Below are 23,079 nucleotides of genomic sequence, written 5' to 3' on the forward strand. Positions count from 1 at the left end.
CCTGACTAGGCCATAAAAGCACCTTAATAGAATACTGGTTGAGACAATGTTTCTATCACAATTATTACACTGGAAAGTCAATAGAGTTGTGAAATTTGTGCTGCATCTACAATATCTCTTTGGCCAAAAATGTTTACACATCAATTTTATAGGTCCCCATGACAGCATTCCTGACCTCCAGTTTATCATTGCTCAAGCAAGCTATCAAAAGCTGTAATTACATTTTGAAAAGGCACTAGGAACTGTAACAGCTGGAACCAGTGGATAATGATCCCAGTCCTATGACATTTGTAACCCTGCCTCTCGTCATATGAATGGGGCCAGGAAACGAAGACTAGACTTACCAGCCCTTCTGTGCGTGTCACACCTTTATTACAGAAATAAAACATTACTGCTGTACACCCATAGTCAGAAATGGTACCAGAACAATTAAGACATTAATGTCCTACAGTCTCCCAACAAAAATATTTGCATATTAAAATCTGGCAGTCTTTGCACACAAGTTAAAGACAATAATTTAGGTGGGGAAAGAGAAAACAATGGCTTGATCTTGATAGTGCTTTAGGCATAAAACTGCCTTTGAACAGGCCCCCAAAAGCTTTACTCTGAGACACTCACTTTAAGAGCTACTTATGACTCATTCAGCTTGTTAATAATATCAGAAAATTTCTTCTCAGTATCGTGCCAGATGTCCACTGTACACAGAAGAAATATGGCACAATTATAATTGATAAAGTGGCATCATTTGTCAATAGTATATACGTGGCATTTTACTGGGCTCATAGAAGGAGGGGTGAAAGTAACCAACTCTCTAGCCTATGCCAGAAATAGGACACTGTGATTACTATGAACTAGCAAAGATACAATACTTGAGGCTGCTTGTAAGCAACAAATCTCCAAGTAGTTTTTTTGAATTAATTGTATCACATGGGTTGGTGTTTGTAACTGCTCCCAGCAGCGACAAAGGGACAGATTCACACCTGCTGGTGGGGGGAGGAGGGGAAGGGGTTTGCAGGTTGCACTCTCCCAACTCAGGGAATCAGTTACACCACAATAGTGATTTCCCATGGGATAAGTCAACCAGTACCACAGACTTTCTGTGGGGCTTTCAGTGTTGCAAACTCATCTGGCAATATTTGATATTTTTCTTAAAGATCCCACTCCTGGAATTAGGGTGACCAGATAGCAAGTGTAAAAAATCAGGATGGGGGTGAGGGGTAATAGGAGCCTGTATAAAGAAAAAGCCCCCAATAGTGGGACTGTCCCTATAAAATTGGGACATCTGGTCACCCTACCTGGAAACTAGTAGTTCCATAAGAATATCAGACTTCTTCACAGGTTGATTTTGTTGAGGAGTTGGCAAAGTTTGTGCTGGAGCATTTTTCCACCAGCTTGAAAAACCTCAGTTGGGATGCCATCTGGGCCTGGTGCCTTGTGATTTTTTGGCTGGCTGATGGCATGCCAGACTTCCTCAGAAGATGGGGGAATCAGCAGGTGTTCCATTGCTGAGCATTGTGGAATAGATTTGACGGTATAATATATATAAAAGGCAACTGTCTGACTGAGTTACCTTTACACTACTGTCATCCGAGAATAAGAGCTGTTCAAAGCTGTCTTAAGAAAAAACATCTGATGATTAGCATAAACCAGGAAATACATGCAGTATTTACCTCTAGAGGTATAGACTCGGTGAAAAGTCTGAATGTGTTTTTTTTTCATGTTGAATAATAAAAGAGGAGTACCCATTCAGAAGGCAGCCTCCTGTGATGTCTGATATGTGAAGATAACAACCTCAATGAAAATACAGGAAAGTGTAGATCTGTATATCTGAATGAATTCCACATGAATTGTTAAGTGCACCAATCAGCTGGTGATAGAAAAAAATCAAGCCTAACATAAACCCCTTCAAAGCAACCAATGGTGAATCTTATGCAGATGATAAATTAGAACCATAAGCCATCTGAAGCACATGGGGAGGGAGGCACGATGCAAACCACCAGAACATAATGCTCTAGATACCAATTAGTAACATAATGGAGCCAGTATCTTATGTTCCAGTGTATCAAATCCCAACAGTTCCAATATGATCAGAACAGAAGAAGACAATTACAACAAGATCACCATGTAGTTTGGATTTTAAAAAGGATGAAGCTTGTCTGTGTGGGAAAACAGAACTTCCTTGCGTCAGAGACTGTGGAATGAGTTCTCCCAAAAACTATTCACCCTCACAAACCTCACCATCTTCCACTCCAAGTAAAGACACGTTTCTTTGACCAGGTCTCCTCTAACATACATACAGAGCAACAGGTGTATTTATTAAAAACCCAAACCAAAAAATACCATGCGCAGTGTGTGAACCCCCGGTTTCGGGAGGCTACAGCCCTGCCCCGCCCCTTCTGTCCAAGGCCCCACCACTCCACTCTCACCCACCAGGGTCAGAGGAACCCCAAGCCCCACACCGGGGCCAGAGAAGCCCCAGCTGGCCCACCCAGTCCCCAGCCCCGAGCCCCAGCCCGCCTGAGGAGCCCCAAGCTCCAGCTACCCAAAAGAGCTCTGTGCTCCGTCGCAGCCCAGCCCTGCAGTCGTGGCAGGGAGCATTAGCAGAGGTTTGGAGAGGCTTAACCTTCCCCAGCCTCCATTATCACAGAATCATAGAAGATTAGGGTTGGAAGAGACCTCAGGAAGTCATCTAGTCCAACCCCCTGCTCATGCATCGCTCATGCAAAAAACATCCAGAACAAGACATTCTACAGCACACACTTCTCAGCCTGGGAAAAGAATGAGAGAACAAACACGTGAAAGGTATCCGTCTCGTTGCTTACTGTAGTACTGGAAGATACTCAGATACTACAGTAATAAGTGCAGTTTACAGAATAATTCTAGTCCCTGACTGATGAGAGTCTAGCTGAGGACAGAGGTGTCTAGTAAAAGATCATTCAGAACAATATTTTCTAGCCATTTTGAGATTAAAGGGAGAAGCTATTATACAATAAATACAGTAATTGATAAATATGAGCTATTGTTGCTTGATACAAAGAATACCCTAAAATCCTCTTCATATTCCCAGAACAGATATGGCATGGATGATACACCACCAGCATGTTTCCACTCAGATTTTGAGGAACCACCCTGTGTGGGAGGGTAGGTTATTCTACAGTGAATCCTTGGCCTCTCATCTTGAGCCTCACAACAAAAGGTGTCAATTAGTGCCAATCATGGCAAATTCTGTGATATGGAATGTCATCACCAAACTCATTTCAAAGTGATGTGATATTTTGATCATTGCCAAGATAGGCTAGCTGACATCCTAAAAGTGAGAGATGGTATATTGCTATAATCCTAATCAGTACTGTTCCCTCCAGTGTCTCTCCAGCATCAGCTTCCTCAGCTTTACGTCTAACAAAAAATGAAAATCTAAACAGTTTTTTCTGGGTCTCAGCAGGCCTGTCAGATTAACAACAACCTACCTACTTATCTACCTGTTCCCCCATCATTCTAGTATTTGAGCGCCTCACAAATATTAATGGATATATCTTCACCACAGCCCCTGCAAGGTGATAAGTATTGTCCCCATTGTACAGAAGGAGAGACTGAGCCACATATCTGTGATTTATCTTCACTCTGTGCTAACCCCGGGATAAGGAATTGTGTGCTTGTCAATGTGTGGCAGCCTATCCTGCTACTGCACAGCCACATTGTGGCTGTTAGCATACTGTTGCACTGGCACTGTACCTGGCTCTGACAAGCAATACAGCTATCTGGGATCATATCCCAAGATTCACAACATCACAATGCATGGCAAAGCACTCTGAGGAGGGAGCTAGTAATGGTCCAGAAGCATGTTGCTATTGCCCTGTGGAGACTGGCAGCTCCAGACTGCTACAAATCTGTTGGCAATCAGTATGAGGTTGAAAAATCTACAGTTGGCACAGTGGTCATTGAGGTTTGCAAGGCAACTAAGGCCTTGCTGTCCCCCAGGCTTCTCCAAATTAGAAATTTTCTGGACATAATTGCAAGGTTAAAACAAGTGGGCTTCCCAAATGGTGCAGGAACAACTGATGGCATGGGATGCCTAGATCCCTCCTATGCCTGCCACTTCAAGCAAGACAGTATTTTATCAGGAACAGACACTACTCCATTGTTATACAAGCCCTTGTGGCTCACCATGGCACATCCATGGATACTTACATCAGATATACTGGAAGGATGCAACATGTTCCTTAAGTCTGGCCTGTTTCTGTGTAGGCAAGCTGGTACATTGTCCCCTCCTAACTTTCGTAGCAGTCATCAATGGGATAGACATGGCAGCTGTGATTTTAGGCAACCCCAGGATACCTCTGCTGCCCTGATGCCTGAAGCCTTACCCTGATGTGTGCCAGGCAACAGGACAACAGGCAATCGAACTACAATCTACACAGGTTCAGGATGGTGTCTTTGGCCAACTAAAAACCAGATGGCACTGCATACAGATCCATTTGGACTGTAGTGTCTTGAATGCCAGACAGGTGATTGGGGTATGTTATGTTTTACACTATATGTGAGCTTAAATGAGAGTACTTGAAGATGGAGTGGGTTACAGACTCACAATTATGAATCAGGGTGTATTTATAGACAGCCAAATAATGAACCTCTTGATGCCACAGGAGACTTTCTAGGAAAGGTCATAGAAGATACCATTTGCACTCATATGTGAGCTGCATGGCAAATCCACAGGGGCTGAATACTGAGGTTTCATGATAAATTTGAGCTGCTGTATGGTCCATTGAGGCTGTTGCTTTGTATTCAAATGTAGCATTTATGCAGGTGTTCAAGAAATAAAGATTCCTGTCTCTTTACCTTTATTGAAATTCAACTGATGCTAAAAAAGTGGCATATCAGATGCCCTCGCCTGAAAGGATGTGCAAAGAAAAGACATAAGATAAAACCAGGTCACTCGTATGGACTGTACAAATCATTTGTCTGTTCTATTTCTGGTGCATTGGATCAGTGGAATATAGAGTGAAGCTGATACTGCTGATGGTGTGAGGGTCTATGGTTCTGGCTCCCCCAGGAATATTTCTGCATATTTTATAGTACATGATCATTTTGAGGTAGTTCCATGAGGCTCACTATTCCTGGGGGTTCGCCCTTCTGGCTCATGATTTTGAATAGTGCCTCAAATTTGTCCCTGTGAAACTCCATGTCTTGCTTCCTCATCTCATGATTATGGTGGAGATACTCTGACAGCAACTCATCCTTCCTTCACTTTCCTCAGCCTTCTCCTCCTCCTCCAATTCCATGTGCTTTTCTGACTGCCTGGAGTATTCTTTATGCACCTCCATCATCATGCCTGCTCCTCCATTGCTTTGCCCTCAAATTCAGAATTCTATTACTGATAGTGAGTGGTCTGTTAGTTGCTGGGCTATGCTTGGTGAGTCAAATATAGTTCCTCACAGACAGAGGGGGAAAATTTGGCAAGTGCCCTTGAAGTCTTACAATTTTATTCTCTGAGTCACAAGCCAAAAGTAACCATTTTTATCTCAAAAGAATGCTAGTCTGTTGGCTTACTCATTCTGCCATCAAATTTGTGCCTGCTGAGAACTTTTCTTAAAGCAGTTATTTCACGATAAGAAACAGTCACTAATTTTACCTTTCCAACTATCCAAAACATTTTTATGGGGCTGCAGTTACTGAAGACAGAGCAGCAGTGGTGACTATGTTGCACCCTTTTCAGTTTGCTGCAGCCTCACAAGACGTTGTGCTACTTCAGATACTGGAATGGAAGAAGTCCAGGCATCGGAGAGGAGACCCTCAGTTTAGGTCAGGGAACTCTTTCCACATCTTGTGATAGATAAACTGATAATTGACTAGGCAGGGATTGCAAGTTACAACACCGGCAGGCAGGGGCTTGCCTTTTGAAGGAATCTCAGAGACTGCCTGGAATTTTTACGGAGCGAAAAATTCTATTTTATTACTCTCCAGAAATGGACCAAAATCAGATCAACAATAAGCTGGCTTCTGCAGTAGTGACAGGGTGCCTTCACATCCAAATGGCGTGGGAGGCTAATGAATGCCTTCAAACGTAATTTTATAGTAATTTACATTTTGGCAGGGATAGCGCCACAAATGTTTTATCATTTTTATATTCCTGCTTTTTAATTAAGAAAAAAGCTATTGCATTCATGTGCTATGAAATGCTGGTTTGCATTTCTTCCCCTGCCCCAATCTGTCTGCCATTTTGAATAGCATGATCAGGAGAGGGAGGAGAGCAAAGGATGGGGAAGTGGACAAGTGTAAATACATTCCTTCAGCCCACAACTAACACCCAAGAGCTAGGATTATAGGCTACAAACATGCTCAAATATTTCATAACAACAATAAAGAAGTAGCTTCCATTTTACCAGCCGGAGATACCAAGACCTCTTCTGTTGGTGTGGGAAAGCTCCTCTGCACTAGGATGTATAAGGGAACAGCTCCCGTGAATCAGAGCCAAGCTCAGCTCTCAGGCGAGGGCCACCCACCCCTGCCTCTCCCTGCTGGCTGTCTTGGGTGGGCTGGATCATGTCTTGACAGACATCCAGATTCTGAACCCACACCCATCCCAGCTCCACAGAGAAGTCCATGCTGAAATGGGGCTCCATGATTGCATGGCTGCTCAGAACTTGATCCATTTCACTGTAAAATTGATAGGTTGTTGGGGCACCACCATCTGCCTTATTCTTATCCCTGGCCATCTGGTAATTCACCTTGAGCCATTTTAACTTCTCCCTGCACTGTTGTCCTACCTGTTCAATCCAGAGTTCAGCCAGTAGCTGCTTAGATATACCTTTGTACAGTTCAGTGTTCCTCTCTGTACCATTAAAAGTTGTGAGTTTTGCTCACTTCACTCCAAAGCTGCACCAAGATTCTAATGTGTTCACGTGACCAAGCGGCGACAGGCTGATACATGAGCTTCTTAGGGACTATTGTTTTGCTATATCAAACACCGCAGATGGGTGAATGTAGACAAACTGCAAGTAGGATGGAACCGTGGATGCTGAGCAAAAGAATATAAAGGTAGATTAGCTGTGCTCTCATCCCTGATTGGAAGCAGACAGCAAGGTAGTACATAGGAGGGCTCATGGGGGTTGAAGGACCATGAAATCTTGATTGTTGTGGATGCCTGTGGATTCACATTTTCACTGCATTAATTTTATGGTCTGCCCTGTAGCTCAGAGCATGATGGCTGCATTGCTGTACAATCCTCCTGTCACACTGGGGAACCACTGCTTGAGTTTAGGAAGGTACATAATAACTGACTGGTTAATATATGGTTGCCCCAGATTTGTACTTTTATAGCAATGTCATAATCCACCTCATGAGAAGTTTTTCAGATTAGAGGCGCACCAGCGCAAGTCACTTTTATGGCACTGTATTCAAACTAGGGATTGAAATTACCAGTGTTGACAAGTCTGATCAAGTGTATGTAAAAAGGAAATATGTATACCTAGCAGGATCAATGGCACTGTGTTACAAACACACTAAAACTTACCTGCCAAAGGAGCTGTATCATTTACATAACAGTGATTCAGTCACAATTATAAAGGTTCCCAAACGAACAAAGGCTTCATTTATTTCTGCTGGAGTTTTTAACCAAGGAAAAAACACTGGACACGTGTCATAGGTTTGTTCCCCACTTTGAACTTTAGCGTTCACAAGATGGGGACCTGCATGGACTCCTCTAAACTAAATCCTAGTTTAGATCTGGTAAACGCTGCCACCAGCCAAGTTTTTAGTGTCTAGCACACTCCCTGTTCCCCCAAATTCCCCCCTGGGGAACACAGATCCAAATTCCTTGAATCTCAGCACAAAGGGAAATAAACCATTCCCCCCCTGCTTTTTTTTTTTTTTTATAATTGGAGATATACCAATCTCCTAGAACTGGAAGGGACCTCGAAAGGTCATCGAGTCCAGCCCCCTGCCTTCACTAGCAGGACCAATTTTTGCCCAAGATCCCTAAGTGGCCTCCTTAAGGATTGAACTCACAACCCGGGGTTTAGCAGGCCAATGCTCAAACCACTGAGCTATCCCTCCCCGCTTCTTCCTGCTCCCTTCTCTTAGTCCTTAGGAGAGATACCTGGATTCAAACTCCTTGAATCAAAACAAAGAGGGATTCACTTTTCCCCCCTCCCCTTCCCCTGAAAATCCAAACAAGGGAAGAAATCAATCAAGTTCTAAAAAGAAAAGATTTTATTAAAGAAAGAAAAACAAGTACACTATCTCTGTATTACCAGGATGCAAAAATACAGGGTCTAACTTATAAACCTGGAGAGGCTCCCCCGACCCCTTTCTCAGAATAATCAAAGTAACAGCAAACAGAAATAAAGATATTTCTCCAGCAAATACACAATTGCAAATGTAGAAATCAATTATAAGACTAAACCGCCTTCTAATACTCACTATACTGAATAGAAGAAAATACTTCAGGAAACCTTGGAGAACTTGAAGAATATGTCTGGCCTCTCTTAGATCCAAAGAGAGAACGGCAATCCAAACAAAGGACACAGACAAAGCCTTCCCTCCACAGAGATTTGAAATTATCTTGTCCCTTGATTGGTCCTCTGGCCAGGTGTACCTCAGGTTACTGAGCTTGTTAACCCTTTACAGGTAAAAGAGACCTTAACCCTTACTATCTGTTTATGACAACACGCATGTCTTTAGATATAAATTTAGCAGGTCACTTAGCTGACAATCTATATACAAATGAAAAACACATAAATAGGAATTTGGCAAATTAATGAAAACTAAGAACATAGATTTCTTTCCTTCCTCTCCAAACAAACAAAATTAGAAAAGCAGATATTTTTGTAGGCCACAATAGTTTCATATTTGATCAACTAAAGTCATCTACATTAGTAGGAACATTCTTCAAAATAAAATGCTTGCCATAAAGTTATTAATATAATCCTATTTTGAAAGGTAATAGAGACCAAACAAGCAGAGCTTTCCGAAAATAATGGATGACTTCAGTGTATGACACCAGCTTTGCGCAGCTCACACTAGTATATGGTTACACTGGAGATCTATTTTTCACAGATCAGTCACATGGTAGGTTACATGATGGATCCATATATGATGGTGTCAATTTTGGCTTCTACATCATTACAGGAACTCTGCTCAGCTGACCAGAATTATGTAATTTGCATAAATCAATCCCTCATACAGTGTACTGAAAGACAGCTGGAAACAACTGACTCAGCAGGTAGCAAGTATAACCACACAGGACAAGACTATAAACTGTTCAGTGAAAACCCCCATGGATTGTCAATGCACCTATATTTCCCTGAGTGTTTCAACATTCTACATAGTTGTATTAATAGGTAAAATAGGTAACTTTGGGACAGGCACTAAAAATCTCTCTATAGGTCAAAAGGCTACAGTATAGTGCTAGGAGCCAAGAGAGTTTTCAGTTCTATTCCCTTTTCTGCCACTGAGATTCTGTATGGCATAAGGTAAGACGCTTCACCATACTGTGCTTCAATTTCCCCATCTGTGAAACTGAGGGTATGGCTACACTTGCAGCCGTACAGCGCTGCCGTGGGAGTGCTCCCGCGGCAGCGCTTTGAAGTGCGAGTGTGGTCGCGGCGCCAGCGCTGGGAGAGAGCTCTCCCAGCGCTGCAGGTACTCCACCTCCCCGTGGGGATTAGCTGACAGCGCTGGGAGCCGCGCTCCCAGCGCTGGGGCACTGTTTACACTGGCGCTTTACAGCGCTGTAACTTGCTGTGCTCAGGGGGGTGTTTTTTCACACCCCTGAGCGAGAAAGTTGCAGCGCTGTAAAGCACCAGTGTAGCCAAGGCCTGAGATAATGGATCAGTTACAGCACAAAAGTATTGAAAGCATTAATTAAGGTACTGTTCCTCTGCCAGGCCGAAACGATAGCAGCAAGGGCCGGGTTCAATACATAGGGGTCCCTTCCCCACAACGTAATGCAAAACCAGCTCAAGCCCCCAGCCAGTGACCTGGGAAAATCTTACACACACCCCTGGGTGCCTCAAGGAGGCAATACTTCCCCTCTCGCAAGCACAGAGTCTTGGTGTAGCAGAAAAGGTTTAATTACATGAGATAAACAACAAGCATTAAATTGGGAAAATACCTCAAATAGAGTTCATAGATCAAACTGTGAGCAAAGACCCACCCCAGCAAATTGGGCCGTGTCCTTCTCTCGGGGCCCTTGAGTCCAGCAACCCCCAAATCACCCACAGTCCCAAAAGTCCCACAATCCAGTCATGCCAGTCCATGGACAAAAGTCAAAATAAATTATAGAAAATCTCATCAACTTCAGTGAATGAAAGAAAGTGGAAAAAAACCAAGGAAAGGCTACTCACCCAAAGCAAAAAGAGTAAGCAGGGATGTAGCAGATCTAGAAGAGAAAGCTAAAGAGAGCAAAGTGATTTTAAAAATGTATACAAAACTAATTCTAAGGCCCATATTAATGAAGACACTGAGAAAACATCTCACATAAAAAAAATTTAATTTCAAGAGATTAATTTATCTTGAGGAAATACAAGTATTAGAAGGATATTTTCTTGGTTATTTTAACTAGTTTGTTAAAGGGAAAAAAACCTCTTTTCAAGAATCGTATTTATATGAATAGTAGCTCCCCTTCAAATGTGACTGAAAATATTTCACCTTCAGCCTTACACTTCTCAGTGCCCCAGAGGCATCTTAAGTCAATACTCCCTACAGCTTGTTCTTTTTAACTGTGTACAGAAAGAATCCCACTACCAAATAAAGAAATACCCTCTCATTTATTAATCACTTCCACTTAATTTGATTGTTTGTTAATGTGATCCTCCAACTGATAAATTTCCACAGGTACTTGTTGAAATAGTGAAGTCACTTGTTTGTGACTAATTTTGATCATTGTCAGCTAAGAAATCCTGATTAGAGTATCTGGTTATCTGGAAGCACACAGAATGAATTTACATGAAGCAGAAGAAAAAGACCTTCCTTCCTGTCTTTTTTATGCCCCAGTTTGCCTCTAAGGAGTGACAGAAACCATTCTGAACGAATATAAAAAGAAAGGTATTTCCCCTCAAGGATATTGAGAGGAAAACAAGACCAAAGAATACCCTCACCCTTTAGTCATCTTGACAAGGCAAAGCAATGAGGATTGACACAGGCCATTGTGAGTGTTTTGTTCACAGACGGGCTGGGCTGGCAGAGCAGCCAATCCAAAAAGCAAACAAAGAGGCAGAAAAGTCATTAACAGACCGCTGGAGCTCTTGCTAGGTGATGGGAACGTGAAAATGTGTAGGGGCAACTTCCCATGAGCTCATGAAAGAAGTGGTTCAAATATTTTGGGCTAGAAGCAGGGATGGCCAAACCACAGCTTGTGAGGCACGTGCAGCTCTTTTACAATGAAAAGAACACCCCACCCCACCATTCTCCACCTACCAGACTGGGGTGGGGAGTTCAGGGGCTAGGGGATTCTGCCCAGCGGCAAGGTGAGTCTTGGGGCTACAGGACCTCGGGGCACGCCTGCCGGGGCTCAGAGCTTCACCCACACTATTAACTAACAATAATATGCCTAATTTGAATTTGTCTGGATTCAGATTCCAGCTATTTGTTCTTTTTATACTCTATTGCATTTATAATATCTCACTTCAAGTACTTAGCTTTCAAAAGAAGGGGAGCTCACTTTCAGAGCTGAAGAGGATGCTAATTACATCGTGGAAATATGTTCCTCCAACCTGATAAAGTACTTGGTATGTGCTGATAGCTCACTGAAATGAACAGACAATCTATCAAAAATAATAATGGTGACAAGCATGTTTTGGTAGCAGTGAGGAGGCAACATATTCATTTTCATCCTGCTTTTATATTAGCTTCAAGAGTGCTAGAGACAGCCAAAAGAGTCTGTAAATAAAGTTCAGTCATGACCTGCAGGGCAACCTGATTGTGGTCTACAAACTGCTGCTGCTGTAAAAAGTACCTCTTTCCTACAAGTAAATAGTTTGAGGTTTCCAAACACATAATATTAGTTGTTTCCTACCTAAATGTTCAAAACTGAAAGGAAGTTCAGCTTTAATCAGCATGTCTGGTTTACGGGATACAAGAAGACAACACAAAGTAATTACAAATTCCTTGCTGCAGAGAAGTATTAGAAAAATTCCACTGAGTATAATTTTGAGTTTCAACTTATGGAAGATGCGTGTGCTCAGCACCTCTGACAATCAGGTCACTCAGGTGCCTACATAAGGAATAAGGTGCCTATGTATTAAAGGATCCAAATTTGAGCTTTATGGCCATACTGTTTAAACCCAGTATATTCTGGGTATAGAATCAGGCCCCTGCTACCTGTAGTACAGATCAGGCCACACTATAGGGGGTACAGTACAGGCCACAGGCTACCTGTAGCAATGCACTTACCTCCCTGATGCAGTATTGCCAACCTCAAGAGATCAAAAACCTCAAAAGACCCCCCCCCCCAAAAATAATAATCAGAAGATTGGCCCCAAATCATGAGTTTTTCAAAAAGATTATATTGTGGTTTTGGTCTGTCTTTGGGTTTTTGAACTGCCCCTATCACTCATGTGTGTGTGTTTGCATATGTACATGCATATGGAGATACTCACCATGCTGCTGCCCAGCAGAGATATGGCAGGTTGTCCTCTTTACTGCTGTTCTGTCCTGGGGTGGTGAGTCTTTCCAGTGACTTGGCCCTCTAGTCATGTCAGGTATTCAAGTCTCTCTCTTTGGGGTGCATGTATAAAGAGTCCAGCAACAGGGGAGCCTTCAGGATTAAGCAGGGTCCTCAGGGTTCCCCCCACATTGAGTCAAGATCTCACGTCTCAGACTCTCTTTTCTTCAGCGTCTTCTCCTCACAGCCAGGTTCCCCACATCAGGCTTCTGTAATTGTCCCTCTTTGAAGATCGCTTTGGGAGCCCAGGCCTTGCTTCTGCACCAAGCTCCAATCCAGAGCTAAGTGGTAGGCACCTAAACCTGCATCCTGAAGTGCTCTGCAGCTGCCTCCCTGGATCGCTTCCTACCACTGGCTTCTCTTCCCCAGGGTAAAGGAAAGAGCTAACACACAAAGATGAAGGCTCTGCCTTCAGAGGCACCTTGTTTTCATGCTTGATCAGGCCACTCTTGCCAGGTCTCAGGCAGCAAGAGCTCAGTGGTGCTGCTTCCTCAGGAGCTAAGAGCATAGTAGGTTAGCTCACCTCCTCTGTCTGCCTGCTATTGAGCTACTCTGCTCTCCCTTATAAAGCTCCTGCTCCAGCCTGTTTGGGCATTCAAGGTGGATGCAGTGCTGTGGGACCTTCTGGGCCCAGAGCAGCTCCTTTAACCCCTTCCTTTCCAGTCTGGGGTTGTAACCCCCTCACCATGTGTTATAATTAGTGTTGCCCTCTCTTTCAGATACTCTGAGTATGGTGATTTTGGCCCCCCAGTGCAGGAGCTATCATACCTATATTTGCCCATCCCTGCCCAGCAATTAATTCTGTCTTCAACCCCTGTATCAATCCTGCCCTCCCAGTCCTTCATTATTTCTGCCTCCACCTCAGTTCTGCCTGGCCCTGCACCTTCACATCTGTCCAGACCACACCCACCCATCAGTTCTGCGCTCCCCTCCTCCCCCATTAATCCAGCCCCTCACCCACCTCAATTCAGTTCCCACCCAGCCCCCTTCAGTTCAGTCTCACAGCCTCACCTCGGATCCTCCTGGGGTTCTTCACCCCATCTCCCAGGCCTCGATGTCTGCAGTGGGGTCCCTTTCTCCCCTTTCCAGACTTAGGAGTGGGAGAACCTCCAAAGGCTCTTCAACCCCCTCTGCTCCTTCTCCAGTCTCCTGAGCCACCGGTATCTCATACAGGTCTGTGTCAATTCATACCATGGCACAGGGAGGAGTTCAAGAGGAATTTCCCCATGTTTTGCAAGAAGCTCCAGGTTGGGTCTCTGGAAGGAAGCAGATGCTCTGTCCAGACTCCCTTCCCATGCCGCTTCTTTACCAAGGACTCTTCCTTCACCTTTCCCAGTTTCCACCCTACTCTAGAGCTTCTAACAAACACCACAACACAAGAAAGAAGCCAATAAAATCCCAAAATAAACCAACTTTCCCCTCTTTCTCTTGTTTCCTTCTATTCATTCATCCAGCTTTTCCCAATGCTTCCTCCAAAGCCCTTTGGTGGAGAGACTCAGAAGCAGCTCTTCCTCCCCACAGATCTCTGACTCACGCTAAGTGGGGGTGGGGAGGAGGTTTTCAATGTCTCCAGTTTCAATTTCCTTCAACCACTGGCTCCTTATGTCACTACCCCACATTACCAGGATGCATTCCTCTGAGGCCTACCACTCCAATTAGTTCTTCACAGGAAGTCAATAATGTGATAAGGGCAGGGGGAGGGAAATCATTTTATGGATCAGTAACTGGTTAAAAGAAAGGAAACAAAGGGTAGGAATAAATGGTCAGTTTTCAGAATGGAGAGAAGTAAATAGCAGGGTCCCCCACGGATCTGTAGTGGGACAGTGCTGTTCAACATATTAATGTTATCTTGAATAAGGGGTAAACAGTGAGGTGGCAAAGTTTGTAGACTATACAAGATTGCTTAAGATAGTTAAGTCCAAAGCAGACTGCAAATGGTTACAAAATGACTATTAATCTCAAATTGTCCATTTAAGTGAAAAAGATCAAATTCTAATGCACCTTCTGACAAGGTCAGCCGATTAGCACAAATCAAATTCTAGTCAGAAGGGGAACTAAACTTTGAGTTGATCCTCCATAGTCCTTCCTTCCTTCACTGTAAGCTACTGAAACCTACTTTTCAATACTCACCTCTATCATTAAACTAGCTTCTGTGTTTCCTATTCACAATCATTCCACCTTTGAACTTTGTAGCGTATGTTTGAGTGTAGGAATACACCACCCACCTCACCTTTATGAATTTGTTTTCTCCTTTAGGCCTCATTACATTAACTTTTAACTAGTTATATATATATATATTGGGCATTAACTTTTCAACTTTCAAAGTACCTTATCAGATTCTTTTTATGTGTTTGGTCTCATTAAAAAAACACCCTGTTCCCAACCTGAACAAATAATGTCCAAAGGACCTTGAGAGGATAAAGAACTGCTTTTGCAACCGGTACTAGAGCTGCATGGATTGGTGGGGAAGCCACATTTCAGTTTTACATACTTGCCAGAAATCAAAAAAAGCTCTTATTGTGCTTTCTTCAATTCTGTTTGCAACAAAGATTACAAGACAACAGAGACCAAGGAACAGTGCAGGGTGTGGCTACTCACTGGACTATACAACTGTCTGCCATAATGTATCAAGGCAGCCACCTCTTGATCATCCCCTCAGGGCTTTGCCACACCCTGCCTCTGTTTTCCCTCCTCAGGGCCTTACAAACTCCACTGGGGCTAATTTAATAACAGAGACAATTCAAAAATAGTCCTCAAAGTCCCAGTCTTAAAGTCCATCACCACAACCCAAAAGCCCATACTCAGCTCTGGCTATTTTACCCCACAAAGAGCTCTTCTGTCTGTCTTTCACAAAGCTGCCACCCCCAGCCTTTCCTAGCTGCCTCTCAGCCACCTGGCTCTAGCTTCCTTCTCCTGTCAGCATCTCCTCTTTTCTGCAGGAGAAGGCAATATATATATATATATACTGTGCTTCTTCAGGGACACCCTCCCAGTTGGCTGGGAGAGAGGGGAGCCCTGACCCACCCTTTGCTACAGAGCTTCTGATCCCAGGCCCTTACAGCGACAGTGTGCTGTGTTTTTCCGGATCCAACTACTAATTCCCAGGACTGCAGCCTCTCTTCTGGCTTCAGCTATTTGATACATCTTGCTTGTTCCAGTGTTCCTGGAACAACCTTCTGGACCCCTCTAAGCTTACAGATCCAGTATATCCCAATACACATTAAATTCAGAATTTGTGGCCCAATCAGATTTATCAGCATTTGTGATTCTATAACTGGTCCCCCTTAATTCACCTACTGTACAATTAGACCAGTCCATAAATTCTTAACCTAAATTAAGTCTATCAACCCTTTAACCAACAGGGCTTGCAGTTTTCTTGTCTCATTGACAGTTCCCTAAAAGCAGCCTGCAGTGAGAGTGTTGCCCCTTCCATATCACAGGCCTTTCTGCCTCCCCTTCCTTCCCTGTTCTTCCTCCTTTATAGCTGGGCTTGTTTTCTTCATTGGTCACAGCTGTGGCTGAATGCCACATGCCTCCACCATTGGCAGTTCTGGCAGCTGTGGGAGCATCCGGTCAGCCTGATTGCCTGTAAGCAGGGAAGACTCTCATCTCTCTTATACCTGTGCTCAGTATGGGGTTTGTAAACCCCATATTACATCTTGCTTTAAATACCAACGATCTTACTAGGCTTGAAGAGTAGCTGCATGATCTAATGGATCGAGCAAGAGACTCGAAACATACGTTCTAATTTTAGCTCAAAGACTCGTTGTGTGGTCTTTCTTGAGCACTGAACTTCTCAGTGCCTCATCAGAAAAACAGGGGAAACAATACTCCTATAGCTCTATGGGGGTTTGGGAGGCCTAGACTGTACAGTCTTTGGAGACATGTCAGATTTGCTTAGCTTGCAAACTTCTGTTACTCATGATGATGCATGGGATGGAAAGAACCCAGCTTGACTGTTAGATCCCAGTGTGAATTTGTGGGGCTGCCAGATAGGGAAAATAAAACCAAACATCTTTGGTCAAGGAGAACAAGGCCGTACAAAATTAAAATGCTTTAGCAGCACTGGTGTGAAACTATCTACACAGATAAGAACATAACATAAGAACATAAGAAAGGCCGTACCGGGTCAGACCAAAGGTCCATCTAGCCCAGTATCTGTCTACCGACAGTGGCCAATGCCAGGTGCCCCTGAGGGAGTGAACCTAACAGGCAATGATCAAGTGATCTCTCTCCTGCCATCCATCTCCATCCTCTGACGAACAGAGGCTAGGGACACCATTCTTACCCATCCTGGCTAATAGCCATTTATGGACTTAGCCACCATGAATTTATCCAGTCCCCTTTTAAACATTGTTATAGTCCTAGCCTTCACAACCTCCTCAGGTAAGGAGTTCCACAAGTTGACTGTGCGCTGCGTGAAGAAGAACTTCCTTTTATTAGTTTTAAACCTGCTGCCTATTAATTTCATTTGGTGACCCCTAGTTCTTGTATTATGGGAATAAGTAAATAACTTTTCCTTATCCACTTTCTCAACATCACTCATGATTTTATATACCTCTATCATGTCCCCCCTTAGTCTCCTCTTTTCCAAACTGAAGAGTCCTAGCCTCTTTAATCTTTCCTCATATGGGACCCTCTCTAAACCCCTAATCATTTTAGTTGCTCTTTTCTGAACCTTTTCTAGTGCTAGAATATCTTTTTTGAGGTGAGGAGACCACATCTGTACACAGTATTCGAGATGTGGGCGTACCATGGATTTATATAAGGGCAATAATATATTCTCAGTCTTATTCTCTATCCCCTTTCTAATGATTCCTAACATCCTGTTTGCTTTTTTGACCGCCTCTGCACACTGCGTGGACATCTTCAGAGAACTATCCACGATAACTCCAAGATCTTTTTCCTGACTCGTTGTAGCTAAATTAGCCCCCATCATGTTGTATGTATAGTTGGGGTTATTTTTTCCAATGTGCATTACTTTACATTTATCCACATTAAATTTCATTTGCCATTTTGTTGCCCAATCACTTCGTTTTGTGAGATCTTTTTGAAGTTCTTCACAATCTGCTTTGGTCTTAACTATCTTGAGTAGTTTAGTGTCATCTGCAAACTTTGCCACCTCACTGTTTACCTTTCTCCAGATCATTTATGAATAAATTGAATAGGATTGGTCCTAGGACTGACCCTTGGGGAACACCACTAGTTACCCCTCTCCATTCTGAGAATTTACCATTAATTCCTACCCTTTGTTCCCTGTCCTTTAACCAGTTCTCAATCCATGAAAGGACCTTTCCTTTTATCCCATGACAGCTTAATTTACGTAAGAGCCTTTGGTGAGGGACCTTGTCAAAGGCTTTCTGGAAATCTAAGTACACTATGTCCACCGGATCCCCCTTGTCCACATGTTTGTTGACCCCTTCAAAGAACTCTAATAGATTAGTAAGACACGATTTCCCTTTACAGAAACCATGTTGACTATTGCTCAAGAGTTTATGTTTTTCTATGTGTCTGACAATTTTATTCTTTACTATTGTTTCAACTAATTTGCCCGGTAGACGTTAGACTTACCGGTCTGTAATTGCCAGGATCACCCCTAGAGCCCTTTTTAAATATTGGCGTTACATTAGCTAACTTCCAGTCATTGGGTACCGAAGCCGATTTAAAGGACAGGTTACAAACCTTGGTTAATAGTTCCGCAACTTCACATTTGAGTTCTTTCAGAACTCTTGGGTGAATGCCATCTGGTCCCGGTGACTTGTTAATGTTGAGTTTATCAATTAATTCCAAAACCTCCTCTAGTGACACTTCAATCTGTGACAGTTCCTCAGATTTGTCACCTACAAAAGCCAGCTCAGGTCTGGGAATCTCCCTAACATCCTCAGCCGTGAAGACTGAAGCAAAGAATCCATTTAGTTTCTCCGCAATGACTTTATCATCTTTAAGCGCTCCTTTTGTATTTTCATCGTCAAGGGGCCCCACTGGTTGTTTAGCAGGCTTCCTGCTTCTGATGTACTTAAAAAACATTTTGTTATTACCTTTGGAGTTTATGGCTAGCCGTTCTTCAAACTCCTCTTTGGCTTTTCTTATTACACTCTTGCACTTAAGTTGGCAGTGTTTGTGCTCCTTTCTATTTGCCTCACTGGGATTTGACTTCCACTTTTTAAAGGAAGTCTTTTTATCTGATGGGTTCTCCCATCAGCATTGGTATTCCACCTCCCCAAGAGGTGGAAGTTAGGTCAGTGGAAGAATTCTTTTGTCAGTCTAGCACTGTCTACACGGGGATTGAGGTGGCTTAACTACGCTACTCAGGGGAGGTGAATTTTTCACACCCCTACCAATATGATTATGTCGAAATAATTTTCTAGTGTAGACTAGGCCACACCAAGCAAAATGGCATTTCTCTGTTGTCCTATCTATAAGTAACGTGGTAACTTTCTGAATACCCTATCTGATCAACTCCAACTTGTCTGGGAATCTTCTAGGCCTCCCCACAGTGATTTTGGTGAAAAATTGGAAAACCAGAAATTGAAATGGGGGACACACACAGCCCCTTATATCTGGTTAGCAGACTCAGCTGCTTCAACCACTCTGTAATTGTATATAGATCTCCGAACCAGTTGACAGCAGCAATTAACACCTTCCAGCATAACAATACCCCCCAACAATACCCCTACAACTCAGCTCTGCCCATCCTCCCAATACAGGTTAACATGTTTAACCTTGAATGACTTATCTCCCAGACAGAAAGAAGTGAGGGAGGGAGGGAATGGGACTCCATAGAGCTCCTGCCATGGAGGGAGAATGAGGGACAATGGTATGGGGGAGGAGGACACACAGAGCCCCTGGTAAGTGGAATGGGCTTGCAGGAGTCCCAGAAATAAAGTGGGATGGAAGAGTGACACACTGGGAGCTTGTGGAGGGCAATGGAGGGATTCAGGGAGCCCCTGGTGTGATAATGAGCTCAGTTGACAGAAGCAACAGGAATTTCAAAATATCACTACTATGAAGGGCTGCTCTTTAAATCATGTATGAAAACGACAGGGTGGTCTCCCATCTGCATACATCACAAACTCACCATAGGATTGGCAGGCTCCATTTGACAGGCCTAGGAGTCAAACAGCAAGGGTGTGCTGCAGATCAGTAGGGAGTGAGGTACCCACGCTGGCAAAGCTGGACAAGGGAGCTTGTCCTGCATTGTTACACCTGTCTGATGCTGGAGCTATTAGTCCTTTGCCTTCTCAGTGTCAGCAGGTCTCGCAATTTTTTCCCAAGTCATGGGATTTCAGCCAGGGCTAGAGCCAGTTTGGTAATGAGACAAGAAGCATCTTGTTCCAGCTGCCAGGGGAAAACCCCCTGACCACTTCGACTGGCTGTCTTCCTAATTGCCCAACTCTTGAGGAAGAGCAGGCAATCAGGGGTGCTGCAGGAAGCTCTCCCTGCGCCCCTCAGCCATCCAACCCCATTCTCATGGTGGGAAAGGGAGAAGAAAATTGCCCAGCAGCTCCCCTTGTCCTCTCCTGCGAGCAACAGAATAGGTTCCTCTCAGTTCCGGGTTTATAATGGTGCCCAAGGCACCATGGCTCTGGGCCCACTCACAGCAGGGGCCCCCTCGGGCCTGGCGCTCCACTTCTGCTGCAGCCCAGCGGCCGCAGTGCTGGCTCTGCTCTCCAGCCCTTCCCTGACAACCCGGGCCCTGGACTTCTCCTCCCCACCAACTCGCTCCTCCTCTCAGCTGGCTGGCTGAGGGCTCCTCTCATCTCCAGCCCCATGCCCTCCATAACTGGCAAGCAGCCTACCAGTGACAGGGCAGAGAGGAGCCCTCAGCCACTGCCCTGCCACTCCTTCAGGTTTCCGGCAACTGACGGTCTGCCACTTTGGGCTCCCCCTGGGTGGGGAAGCCCGAAGCCACGGACTGTCAACCAGCCGCCCGGAGCGGAGCGGACGGAGTCCCTGCCTGCCGCTCAGCTGCTCTGCAGCAGAGGAAGGGAGGTGGGGGTGGGCCAAGCTGCAGTGCGCCCAAGCTTCCCCAAACCCAGCGACCCGCTTGCATGGGTCAGGTGTGGTGGGAGGACACCAATTTCAGAGGTTCTCCCCGGGCGCAATGTGTTGGGAACAGGGATCCCTATGCTGCCATGTCACGTGGGCTGGGGACACTGTGTCAGCTGATCATAGAATCATAGAATCATAGAATCATAGAATTCAAGATCAGAAGGGACCATTATGATCATCCAGTCTGACCCCCTGCAAGATGCAGGCCACATAAGCCGATCTACCCACTCCTTTAGCAAGGGACCCCTGCCCCATGCTTCGGAGGAAGGCGAAAAACCTCCAGGGCCACTGCCAATCTGCCCTGGAGGAAAATTCCTTCCCGACCCCAAATATGGCGGTCAGCTGAACCCCGAGCATGCGGGCAAGACTCTCCAGCCATACCCTCTGGAAAAAGGTTAAGAATATCATATCATTGACCCATTGTACTATTTACCAGTGTGGCACTTAATTGACCTATTGACTAAGCCCGTTATCCTGTTATACCATCTCCTCCATAAACTTATCTAGCTTAATCTTAAAGTCATGGAGGTCCTTCGCCCCTACTGTTTCCCTCGGTAGGCTGTTCCAGTATTGCACTCCCCTGATGGTTAGAAACCTTCGTCTAATTTCAAGCCTAAATTTCCTGACTGACAATTTATATCCGTTTGTCCTCGTGTCTACATTAGCACTGAGCTGAAATAATTCCTCTCCTTCCCTGGTATTTATCCCTCTGATATATTTAAAGAGTGCAATCATATCTCCCCTTATCCTTCTTTTGGTTAAGGAAAACAGACCGAGCTCCTCAAGTCTCCTTTCATACGACAGGCCTTCCATTCCTCGGATCATTCTAGTGGCCCTTCTTTGTACCCGTTCCAGTTTTAATTCATCCTTCTTAAACATGGGAGACCAAAACTGCACACAATACTCCAAATGAGGTCTCACCAACGCCTTATATAACGGGACTAGCACTTCCTTATCCCTACTAGAAATACCTCGCCTAATGCAACCCAAGACCGCATTAGCTTTTTTAACGGCCACATCACATTGCCTACTCATAGTCATCCTACGATCAACCAGGACTCCCAGGTCCTTCTCCTCCTCCGTTACTTCCAACTGGTGTGTCCCTAGCTTATAACTAAAATTCTTGTTAGTCATCCCTAAATGCATAACCTTACACTTCTCACTATTGAATTTCATCCTGTTACTAATACTCCAGTTTACAAGGTTATCCAAATCTCCCTGGAGGATATCCCGATCATTTTCCGAATTGGCAATACCTCCCAACTTGGTGTCATCCGCAAACTTTATCAGCCCACAGTCTCCCACCTACCTGGGCACTACAGCAGACATGGCCCTGCCCACTAGCTCCTCTCCACTCCCTAGCCCACCCACCACTTCTCCCCCACACCCCTTCCCGCTTAAGGCTTAGCCTTCCCACTTTTAAAAATGATTGTTTGTCCCTCTCCCCTCCTCAGGCGTTTCTGAGTGTCCAGTTAGCAGTACTGACTGGAAACTAAAAGTCCGGTTGTAGGAGTAACCACATTAGCCTCCGCTCCTCCCACTCCCAACACCCACCCCAGAGGGTGGGAAGAGAACCTGTCCTGCTGCTGCTGGAGGCGGGGCAGCTCAGTGCAGAGAGAGACAAATATGCAATGTCATCAAGACAACATAAGGGCAGAACAAGATATTATAAATTTTTTATGCTTTTAAAAAAAAAATTACTCGAGTCATTTTATGAGATCAACTCTTTCCAGCAAGTGTTGACTTAACTATTAATTTTGTGAGACAATTGAAATAAATAGGTTTTTGTTGTATCTATCTAAACGTAAAAATGTTAATTCTAGGTTGCTTGCTACTATACTATGATTCCCTTACTCTCTTAATGCCCCACAAATGTGCCTGTATTCATCACAAATGTTGGAGAGAATGCATTAATAGTAAAATGTTTATTTTTTTAGGAAGCTCTGTGATACAGCCTTCAACCAAGTGTCCCCAAATGGTGAAATTATTGAAAGGCCCTGGTTCTTATACTCACCATCAACTGGCTGTGTCTTCTGTTTTGTGTGCAAATTGTTTTCTCTGAACAGCACATCTGCACTAGCTAAGAGAAGATTTGATTCATGGGATCACATTGGCAGACTTGGTGAACATGAAAGTTCTACTGAGCACCAACAAGCTCTCACCACTTATGTACTGTGTTTATCAAAAACTCAAACCCTTGATAAACATATAGCAGATGGCTATATTAAAGAAAGAAATTACTGGACAGAAGTGTTGAAGCAAGTCATAACAACAATAAAATTTCTGACAACACGAGGTCTGGCACTGAGAGGATCTAATGAAGACTTTGGCAGATGTAATAATGGCAACTTCCTTGGCTGCTTAGA

General features: G+C 44.2%; 1 long non-coding RNA gene across 1 annotated transcript in view; it reads right to left on the reverse strand.

Annotated features, from left to right (window-relative positions):
- Nucleotides 1–13,556, reverse strand: part of LOC123370051 — a 38,207-nt gene extending 24,651 nt beyond the window's left edge. The window contains exon 1 of the long non-coding RNA XR_006579263.1: nucleotides 12,597–13,556. This is a non-coding gene — a long non-coding RNA (uncharacterized LOC123370051). The remainder of the gene's footprint in view (nucleotides 1–12,596) is intronic.
- Nucleotides 13,557–23,079: the final 9,523 nt, after the last annotated feature.

The sequence above is a fragment of the Mauremys mutica genome, chromosome 1 (genome assembly GCF_020497125.1).
Source record: "Mauremys mutica isolate MM-2020 ecotype Southern chromosome 1, ASM2049712v1, whole genome shotgun sequence".
Taxonomy (NCBI): Eukaryota; Metazoa; Chordata; order Testudines; family Geoemydidae; genus Mauremys; species Mauremys mutica.